Here is a 10529-nt window from a genome sequence, read left to right as displayed (position 1 = left end):
GAGAGAGACAAATAGCTAAACACACACTGAAACACCAGTACAACTCTGACTCCAGCACACTGAAGCACTGATATAACCACAGCAACACACACGACTGTACCACAGATACACAATAAAATCATGTACAGAAATGTACCTGTGCACTTCATTCATGCTGCATCTTTGCTAAGCCAAATAGCTCTTACGGGTGCTTCTAAACTGCTTCATCTGTGACCCGTAAATCTAAACGTCGTCTTCTCTCCACTGGCTTCTGCCATCCCTGGAAAGGGACAGGTATTTATTGGGAAGAGCCCACTGTTACTCCTGGGTAAGGAATTCAGACTGGAGGGAAAAAGGAGGTTTGTCATTGGTTCCTGCGCTAACCTTTGCAGGATTGTTCTCTAGAGGATTGATTTGCCAGGGCAACTGTCAGGGTGAACTTTAAAAGGGAAGCAATTTTTCAGCTGAAACAAAGAAGTAGGTTAGAAAGAAAGACAGACTGTTCATGGGAGAGAGAGAAGAAGAACAGGAAGCAACAGAGAGAGAGAGAGGGTCTGAAAAAATTGGCACCAAGACAAGGAGTGAAAAAGGCAGGGGCTGAAAAGTGAAAGAGACACAGAGACGAAAGACAAAGAGGAACAGAAAGAAAAAGAGACCAGGAGTGAACAGGCAGAACTAGCACCTGTTATACTGAAAGGCAAATGCTTTGGGGGATGTGTGGCTTACCCTCTGTGGGCCTGATCCAAAGCCAATAGGTGCCTGTCCTTTGACTTCAGTGGCTTTGGATCAGGCCCTAATTGCATTTTCTGTGGGGTGGGAGGTGGGAAGGCCAGCTATGCTTCTCCATTAGGAGCAGGTTTCAGAGGAGCAGCCGTGTTAGTCTGTATCTGCAAAAAGACCAGGAGTGCTTGTGGCACCTTAGAGACTAACACATTTATTTGAGCATAAGCTTTCGTGGGCTACAGCCCACTTCATCAGATGCATGCAGTGGAAAATACAGCAGGAAGATATATATATTCACAGAGAACATTGGAAAATACAGCAGGAAGATATATATAGTCACAGAGAATATTGGAAAATACAGTAGGAAGATATATATATTCACAGAGAACATTGTTTCGTGTTCTCTGTGTATATATATATCTTCCTACTGTATTTTCCACTGCATCCAATGAAGTGGACTGTAGCCCACGAAAGCTTATGCTCAAATAAATGTGTTCGTCTCTAAGGTGCCACAAGTACTCCTGTTCTTTTTTCATTAGGAGCAGTGCCTCTGGAGCCAGCGCTCTCACGGATATGCAGAAAATCAGATTCCTCAGAGCTGCGAAGGGCCTTGGGTTCTTGGAGGAAAATAGCAGTTCAGGACTAGGATTGGAATTGTAGCAGAATGCCTCCTGCATCTCTCCAGTACACTGCAGTCCCTGTTCTGCTGTATTCTATTGAGAGGTTCCCAGTCTGCAGCGCTAAGGGTAGGGTGGGGTGAACTGGTATCTTCTCCCCTCTCTGTACCTGTACAGCTCTCATTAGTGTCAATGGGAGTTAGCCATGCACACTGATGGAAGGGTGTATCCCACAGGAGACTGCCCCCAGGTCCGAACACTCCTTGGGGCATTGGGGATCTGGGTCCAGTTCTGAAGTCAGCAGCTTGATCCCCTCCCTATCAGGCTTGTAAGAGAAGCAGTACCGTCCGCAAGCATCCAGCCCTGTGTCTCAGTAGGAGCCCTTAAGCAGACAGAGTAAACAGAAAGATGGCAGAGCCATGGACCATGAAAAAAGGACCCTCGAGAGCAGAGACAAAACTAAGACGACACACTTAAGACTGATTTTATGAAGAAATGGTTAAGAGCATACATACAGCTTAGGCTAAAGCTGCTTTGAGGAGCTGCCCCTCTGTTCTAGAAATCCCATTCTGGAGATAAAGCGGAAGTTTTCCTTGCTTCGCTGGCTAATGAGTATGGGCCATGTACCCAGCTGGTATAAATCGGAGTAGATCCATGGAAGTCAAGAAGCTACTCTGGTTTACACTAGCTACAATATAGCCTATAGTCACCTAGGCTGTAGGATTCCTTGCCCCCAAATTCAACACCCACATTTTTCCTGCCCCCAAACTCAGACTTGCACCAGCAGCTTGGGTAGTTGAACATCCAACCGTCCAGCTGCACTGCACAAATATAGGCTCAAAGCCCCATTCCCCTGCGACCCAAGAGCATCTTAGCCATGACTTCCGTGGGCCCAGGACCTTGAGCTCCAGTTGCGGACCCGGCATTGAGTCACAAAATCACATGCCCATGAGCTATCTTGTATGGTATATAGTGACGGTGGGGCTAATCCTGCTAATGCACATGGCAATTTTGTTGACTTCAGTGGGAGTCCACAGGTGGACCCCTTCAGGATTAGTCCGGATCTACAGTAACGACTTATCCCCCGACCCAACAGAGGAGAATGCTGGAGTCTGGTGAACTCTCTGCCCATTGACTCCTTTGGGCCTTGATGTTACACCATACATAGTGGTCAGTCTGACAACCCATTGACGGGACACCCTTGTGCCACGCACTGGGTGAATCAATGGCAGGGTGGCAGCCTCAGGATCTCACTGTGACCTCCAAAGGATCTCTGAATAATACTCACAAACTTCCTAATGCCTTCATGGGAGCCCAGCCAGGGAGCCCAAGGGAAGGTTGGCGAGGGAGCCCCAGCGCTTGAGTCATAAAAAATAATACTGAATCAAGTACTGATTGAGAATGTACCGGGTGGGATTGATCCTGTACTAGCTCCTTGGCATGGACAGGTCTTTTCCATCTCTGTTATCTGTGATTTTAGAAGCCCTTCACTAGTCACTTCTGTGAAGGGAGCATTGTTCCCTACATTCCCCCACCCTGCAATTTAATATCCCTAGAACATAGGTTCTCAAACTGTGGTCCATGGACGGTCCATGAGCTCCATTCAGGTGGTCCACAGATAGTTCCCTCTAAGGTGCGCGCCTGGGCGGCTGCACACAAGAGAATGAAGGGCCACCCTCCTAATTAGTGGAGCCACACAGACGTGGCTCCACTAATTAGGTGTCTGGACCCTGGAGAAGACGCACATGTAAGGTGAGGTGGTGGCTTTGGGGGAATAGAAGGTAGATGAGAGGGGGCAGTGGGGTGAGAAGAGGGGGTGGGGGGAATTTGGGATGTGCAGGGCTGCAGCACCCAGAGAAAGAGGTGACTTTCCCCAGCTCCACGGCTGTGGCTGCTGGGGAGAGACCCCCCTCCTTCCCAGCCTCAGCTCTGTGGCTGCTATGGTGGGGGAGAGACTCCCCTTGTTCCCAGTCCCAGCTCGGGGGCTGCCACGGCGGGGGAGAGAGGGCACATCCATCGCATCAGAAAGGTAAGACTAGTGATATTAAAATATGAATTGTGTGCTTTTGTTTGTAGAACAAAAAAACGTTAATTATTATTAAGATTTTTTTTATATAGCGCTTTTATCCAAAGTGCTTTACAATAGTTAGCTAACGGTACAAACAACATTTGGAAGGATCATTAAGTGGTCCGCCGAGACCCTCAGCAATTTTCAAGTGGTCCACGAAAAAAAAGTTTGAGAACCACTGCCCTGGAAGTTCTCATTGTGTCAGTGACTGGACAGCTGCTAGCACAGTCCCCATGCACTAAGGCCTTTTATCTTAGTAGCAGAGATGTCATTTGCTTTGGGACATGGTGTCCAGACCCCTCCCCTGACTGCAGGATATGATGCAATCACATGTAATGTCCTATATGCTGACACAAATTCCCCCCCATCCCTGAATTTTTCTGAACTGACATGCCAAAGGTCTAGGTTTCAGTCCAGGTTTATGGGACAAGTGACAGTGAGGTGAACAGTCTCAGCCTTGTCACTTGTGTTATTTATTCATTTGCCAAAGTTTGATGCGGCTGGTTGTCCCAGCAGTAGAATAGGTGCAGGTCAGGACTGAGGGGCTTTGGCAGGGCTGTGTGGGGCTTAGGTATGGAAGAGCAGGGCAGCTGCAGTCAGGACTGAGGGGCATTGGCAGGGCTGTGTGTGGGAGCCAGGGCTGGAATAGCAGGGGGCTGCAGATCGGGATTGAGGGGCATTGGCAGTGCCAGTGGAAGCGATGTATGCCTGGTGTTTCTCTGCGCTATGTCTGACACAAACCAATGTTATTCTCCTAGTTTTAATGAGCGCAAAATCCTAGCACTGTTTTTAAGGTGGATCATTGATCCCATATACACCTTGGATTCACTATGGGAGATATTGGGGGGAAATGTAATTGAAAATGCAGATCTCACCAGACATAAAATATACCCAGTTAAATGGTGTATTCTTGTTAGAGTATGTTGTGTACATCACTAATCAGTGGTATCAGCGCATAGTATCACTCCAGCCCTGTGTTAATCTAGATATGCAGATTGAATAACGCAATGGAAGCTGTGATCGCGCATGCACAAACCCCAACACTACTGCTCCTTTTATTGTATTTATTATTACAAATCCAGTCCCTGTTCAGATTGCAGAGCAATAGCCATTCAGCTTTTCCCCCTGCTCTCAGAAATGTAGAGGGAACCAAATACTTTGTCTTTGTTTAAGAAACACTCATATAACTTTAAAACGTCCACAATTTTTCCCCACCTGTAAAACAAACAGATACATTTCAGGCTAGAACTTCGTGCACCAAATCCCAGCCCACTGTAGATTTTAACAGCTGAGTTATAAACCTAGTGAAAAGAAATATTACTAAAGAAAACTCTGACAGATCTTTAGTTGTGGAGCTAGGAGAGATGTTACAATAAAGGAAAGTGTGTGTGTGTGTGTGTGTATTCTTCACTGACAATGTGCTTTCTTCATGTATTTATGTATCCCACATGAACAAACAGAGAGACATGAACACAAAGATGGAGAAAGAGAAGAATATGAGTATCAGGGAATATTCACAAAGGTGCAGATAACAGATCAAAAGCCTGAACACTGAGGAGGAGGAGGAGGAGGAGGAGGAAATGGGATATTTAAGATACCAGGTCAGATTCTGATCTCAGTTGCACAGATGAAAATTGGAATGTTTCTGTTGATTCTGTTGAAATCGACGGGTTTACTCCACATTCACCCTGGTGTAAACGAGATCAGAATCTGGTCTCTGGACACAAAGCAATCAGAAGAACTGTTGATGAGTGTGGAAGGAACGGGGGAGAGAGAGAATGTGTTTTTCAGGTCTGAAATGCAGGAGGAGTTAAGTTTTCAGTACAATGCAATTAGGATTCTGTTTCCAGATGACTGCTCTAGGAAGACGAGAAACTGGAGACGAAATCAAAGGGAAGCATAATCTACAAACCCAGGCAGTAACCTCCCCTCACCCAGCTGCTTCTATCCCCCTCCCACTCCAAGATTTAAGAAACTCACTGCTCTCCCTTACCCCAATATCCAGGAGCAGATGCACCCCAAGACCGGGCGGCCTCCGTACTCCAAGCACTAAGGCAGCACTCACCCATTTGGGTAGGGTGACCATGTTCCCATATTATCGGCACCTTCCTGTTGTTAGGGGCTTTGTTTTATGGCAACTAACCCCCCCTCCCAAAAAAAGTGTCCCAATTTTTCACACTTGCTATCTGATCACCCTACACCTAAGTAAAGTTTTAAGTTGTCCCCCTTTGCCAAGACATCTTAGAGTCAGAGCAAAATCAATGAGCTGAACACAATGGAAATAAACTTTTCCTGGAGCTCTGAAGAGAAATCTGCGAGGCATCTCAGTTTTCACACTAACATTTCCTCTGATCCTATCCAGCCGCATGTTCTCTCAACAGCTTCCAGCCAAGCACTGGCTGCTCTGAAATGCTGTCCGTATTTCATTCCAAGCGAAGCATTTGAGTCCCACTGCTCTGCATACACATAGCCCTAGCTCAGGGGTTCTCGAACTGGGGGTCGGAACCTCTCAGGGATCACGAGATTATTTTAGGGGGAGTTGCAAGCTGTCAGCCTCCACCTCAAACTCTGCTTTGCCTCCAGCATTTATAATGGTGTTAAATATATAAAAAAGTGTTATTAATGTATAAGGGAGGGTTCGCACTCAGAGGCTTGCTATGTGAAAGGGGTCACCAGTACAAAAGTTTGAGAACCACTGGTCTAGCTAAAGGTTCCCAAGGCAGCTCCGAGCCCTGTTCCTCTCCCCCGCCCCTTTATTTTCACTTCCAACCCCAATGCTGTTTAGAGCTCCTGCTTAGCACGCTCATATTTTAGCCAAACAGCCCCATTCCACCCTCACCCCCCGAAAATCTCCCAATCTGTTTCAATGCAGCTTGAAGGGGGAGGTTTTTTTTTCTGCAAATGTCTCTATTTATAGCTCGGCCAGTAGGACTTTGAAAAACCCGAAAAACTCGCAGTCCCTTTAGGGAAGCTGTTACCTACTCCCTCCCCCCGGCCCCATGCACGCAGCCTCCTCTGCTGGATCTACCTCAGGATGTGACAACTGTAAGCCAGGGCAGCTGGAGGAAGCCAGCAAACCCCAGGTCCTACCTGAGCCAGCCAGCCTCGTCCTCTTCTCCCGCTCGCCGCTGAGGTGAGGGCGACCAGATGGCACCTGCCTCCGCTGCACTTGCCATAGCGAGCTGCTTCTGGCTTTGGTTTCCTCCGCTCGACCGCCCCCCTGCCCTGCTGAGGGGAGGAGGGGAAGGGGGGAGTGAGAGGGGGGCTCCTAGTGCACAGCTATTCTCTCTTTGCTTTACATCAGCAGGCTGCAGTGCCTCCCCCCTAACTCCGCACATGCTCATCCGCTCTAAGCCTGCCGCGCGCTCGTGGAGGGCTGCAACTGCAGAGCCGCGGCCTGCGCGACGTTCCCTGCCAAGAACAAAGCCCCTGTGCGGCCAGCCAATGGGGCGTTCCTGCGCGGGAGCTGCACCTGGCCTCCATACCTTTTCCCTGCCGCTGCCCCAAGAGGCATTGCCAGGTCGAACTAATATGTAGGTGTAGATCAGGCCTCAGAAAAGACCGAGTGTCTGAGCCATGCAATGGGGCAGGGGAGATGGCTGGGAAGATCCCCTCCCTTTCAGTGCTTGGGAGCCCAGCACTCCTGTCCCTGTGCGGCAGGGGAGGGCGAGCTGAGAACCAAGCAAGCTAGGCCGTGCTTGCTCATTGCTGTGGCAACCCGCTGGGCGGGAGAGGAAGGCTGCACAAAAGGGGAAAGTGAGCCCAGGACAAAGGCAGCCAGGAGGGGAACAAAACTGAGGGCTTGCCCTGGAATCCGACCCCCACTCACCACTCCCAGCACCCTGCTTAGATTGATTTGGAAGTGCCAGGCCTGCTCAGGCTGGGGGAAGAAAGTGCGGGGGTTGGGGAGAGGGTCTCGTTAACTGAAAGCTCAGCAGTCTCTGAAATTGGGGGCAGATGTCAAAAGGCTCTGTAGGGAAAGCACCCCCCCACCCCCGCTTTTTGTGGAGGAAGAGGTAAGGGGAAGGAGGTAATTTGCTTCCTGGTTTAGCAGGGGTGGGAAGCTGCCCCCCACCCCGAGCCCCCAATTAGATCTCCATGCTGGAAGATGGCTGCAGGTGAAATTCAAGCTGTCCTTGCCCCTCAGGGACTGGGTTCCAGTTCATGGAGGTACCAAAGCAGCTGGGGGGTGGGGTGGGGTGGACACATCTGGCCAGACCATGCATGGTGCAGTGTGTAGCTCCTCCTTGTCTAGGTCCAGCCAGCAGCATCTGCACCAAACACCTGTCTCCTGGCCAGCAGGGCCCTTTTCTGGTGGGTGAAGATTCCCTCCCCCCAGCTCTGACAGAACAACACTGGTTTGTTCCTTTCCCTTGATCTCTGAACCTCAGGCACAGACCAGCTTGTGAGCAATCAATGAGCCCTGGGTGCGGATGGCAGCCAGGCCTGGACAACAGGCCCAGAGGGCTACTACTGCTCATGACTCCTCTAGCAAGTAAGTGAATAGACAGGTATCCACGTGGCAGTGATGGCATCTGATTCTCTGGCAGCCCAAGGATTGGGAGGGGTTGGCTGCTGGATTTTCTCTCCTGCCTTTATAAAAAGAGGGGCTGTGGCCTAGGATGAAGAGGAATGATGTCCCTGTGGTTAGGACCCTGAATTGGGGGACCTGGGTTCAATACACCACTTGGCCACAGACTGCTTGCATGACCTTGGGCAAATCACTTTGGCCCAGATCCAGAAAGGTATTTTGGTGCCTAGCACTCACTGAAATCAATTGATCAGATTCTTGTGAGCAGCTGGCCCTTAGTCTGTCAGTGCCTTGGTTCCCCACAATTAAAAAGGGGGATAATGCTGCACAGGGGTGTGAGAAGATAATTGCAATGGAGATCGTGAGGGGCTCCAATACTCCCATGATGGAGGCTGCACAAGTACCTTAAATATAGGGTTAGCTTTCAACAGAAGGTGTCATGGCTATTTTGCAGACTCCCCTTATTAGCAAGCATTGGAGCCCTGTAAGGAGGGGCTGGCCAGTTCTTGCTAGCTCATTAGGTGCAGCTTGTTAAGGCTCTTTGGGTAGAGAGGTCTGGAAGAGGCAGGCTCAGGGAGAAAGCAGAGGCCGAGTGTGTTCACTGTAGTGGTGTAATGCCCAGTAAAGTCATTCTCCCCTGCCAGGCATCTAGTATGGTCATTTACACCTGGCTATAAAAATGGTGTCCAATCAGAATGGTGATCTGGTGTGAAGGACTCAAGAAGGGGCAGGGCGTCTGTCTCAGTGTGGACTGATTCCACCCCCTGACACTCCACTTTCCCAGCCACCGACAGCTGAAGGGTGGTTGTATTGGGGGTTCGGCTCCCTGTGTAAAATGAAGTAGCAATTGGTAATGAAGCCAGGACACACTCCTTCTAACTAAGCCACAAGACTTTAGAGAGGGGTGAGTAATGCCTGCAGTCCCTATTCATTTGACCCTCAATCCCTCTCAAATGCCCTAATCGCAGAACATTGCAGATCAGTAGAGCCTTTGAAGGAAAGAGAAACCGGCAGCTGTCCACGAGCCCTTGGGGTGAATCACACAGCCGCTGCAAACCTGTGCTCTGGGGCCCTGTGGAGCATGTCCTGGTGGAGGCTGACAGGGTGAGGATGCTAACCCAGCAGGCAAAGGTAACTAAGACGGCCGGGTGACTCCTCCCTCGAAGGAGGGAGCCAGGTATGTGCTGAAAGGCAAGGGATGCATTAGGCATGTGGGGGTGTCATTGTCATGCCTAGCCTCAGGGCACCTTCTGCAGCCCTTCTGTTGATTTCATGGCCGCAGGGCTCTGATGCTGTTCATCAGCACTTCTTCGGCCCAGCAGCCAGTTCTGACCTAGTTCTTGGGTTCGTGAGGTGCCGGCTTAAAGTCATCGCCTTCTCTCCAGGAGACAAAGCCAAATGCTCTCACCTTCCCCCCACCCCCCAGCTCCAGTCGCGCAGACTGATGCTGACGGCTTGGTCTCCACAGTCTCCATCACCACTGTGTCACTGCCCATTCATTAACACCCTAGTGAGCTGTGGACAGTGCCATTGAGGAGCTGGAGTTCCTGAAATGCTTCATTCCCCCCGATCTTTAACTTGAGGCTGTGGCTAACAGACAAGAGCCAGGGCTAATGGAGCCTGCCATACTGTGGCAGCAGAGCCATCAGTGCCATGGATTGGCAAGCTAAGGGTGCCAGGACTAAGGCAAAATTTATAGAGCCAAGGCAGAGTTCTGGTGCCAGCCAATGATGCCAGTGTTGATAGAGCCAGGGGCTAGGCCAAAGAAACCAGTGATGAGAGGGAAAATGGAGCTAATGCTGACAGAGGTTGTCTGACCTCCTGAGAAATGCTGCTTTCCTGTCTCATTATCCCAGGGGATGACATGTGTTGATCTGGCCCAGTTCCACGCTTGTGGCCGAACTGCTATTTAGAGTGAAATCTTCTTTAAACTACCCACTGGCACATTAGAGCTAATGAACAGTGAGGCAGCCTGATTTATGTGGCACTCTTGCACTGCCTTATCTGGTCAGCTGGGAATTATTCAGCTATCAATGGGAACAGGAATTTGCCCCTTGGGGCTTAGGTGCTCTGGGCAGAAGTTGCATCCATCCGCAAGCTTTTCCCTGTATCCTCTTCTGCATCTGATTGCCTTTCCTTTCCCCCGTGTCTTCCTCCAGACAGCCACACAGTCTCCCTTCCTGCAGAGCTCCTAAGGTCTGGGGGAAGGAGAACTTCTTAGAGACTGCAGTGTCCCTCCCTACCCACAGCCCAGATGGCAAAGTTCAACAGAGAACACCCTACACCTCTGATACATGATCTCAGTGGGTGCAGCCTCGCTTGGCCTTTCCGCTGCCCTTAGTCTGAAAGGATCTCCCTCACTGCCTTCTGCTCTGTCCTTTCAAAGGGCAACAGTATTGGAGCAGGAGCAGGAAGTCCACTGAATTGCCCCGTGTGAGGAAACCACTCAATGGAGTTAGGTGGGACAGGTGAAGACAAAATGGGGCCGGAGAAGCACAGGAGCAGAAGGAGGACGCTTTTATGTAGAAACTTGGCAAGAAGGTAAATTATGCAGCTATTTCCATGCCCACATAATTGCATAATCCACAAAACAGCACCTTTCTCTTAGCCT

General features: G+C 49.9%; 1 long non-coding RNA gene across 1 annotated transcript in view; it reads right to left on the bottom strand.

Annotated features, from left to right (window-relative positions):
- Window positions 1–4510: 4510 nt before the first annotated feature.
- Window positions 4511–10529, bottom strand: part of LOC123373871 — a 45038-nt gene continuing 39019 nt past the window's right edge. The window contains exons 3-4 of the long non-coding RNA XR_006580908.1: window positions 6478–6612; window positions 4511–4602 (exon numbers count right to left, since the gene is read on the bottom strand). This is a non-coding gene — a long non-coding RNA (uncharacterized LOC123373871). The remainder of the gene's footprint in view (window positions 4603–6477; window positions 6613–10529) is intronic.

The sequence above is a fragment of the Mauremys mutica genome, chromosome 7, assembly GCF_020497125.1.
Source record: "Mauremys mutica isolate MM-2020 ecotype Southern chromosome 7, ASM2049712v1, whole genome shotgun sequence".
Lineage (NCBI taxonomy): Eukaryota > Metazoa > Chordata > Testudines > Geoemydidae > Mauremys > Mauremys mutica.
This window is presented reverse-complemented; position numbering and strand designations above follow the sequence as displayed.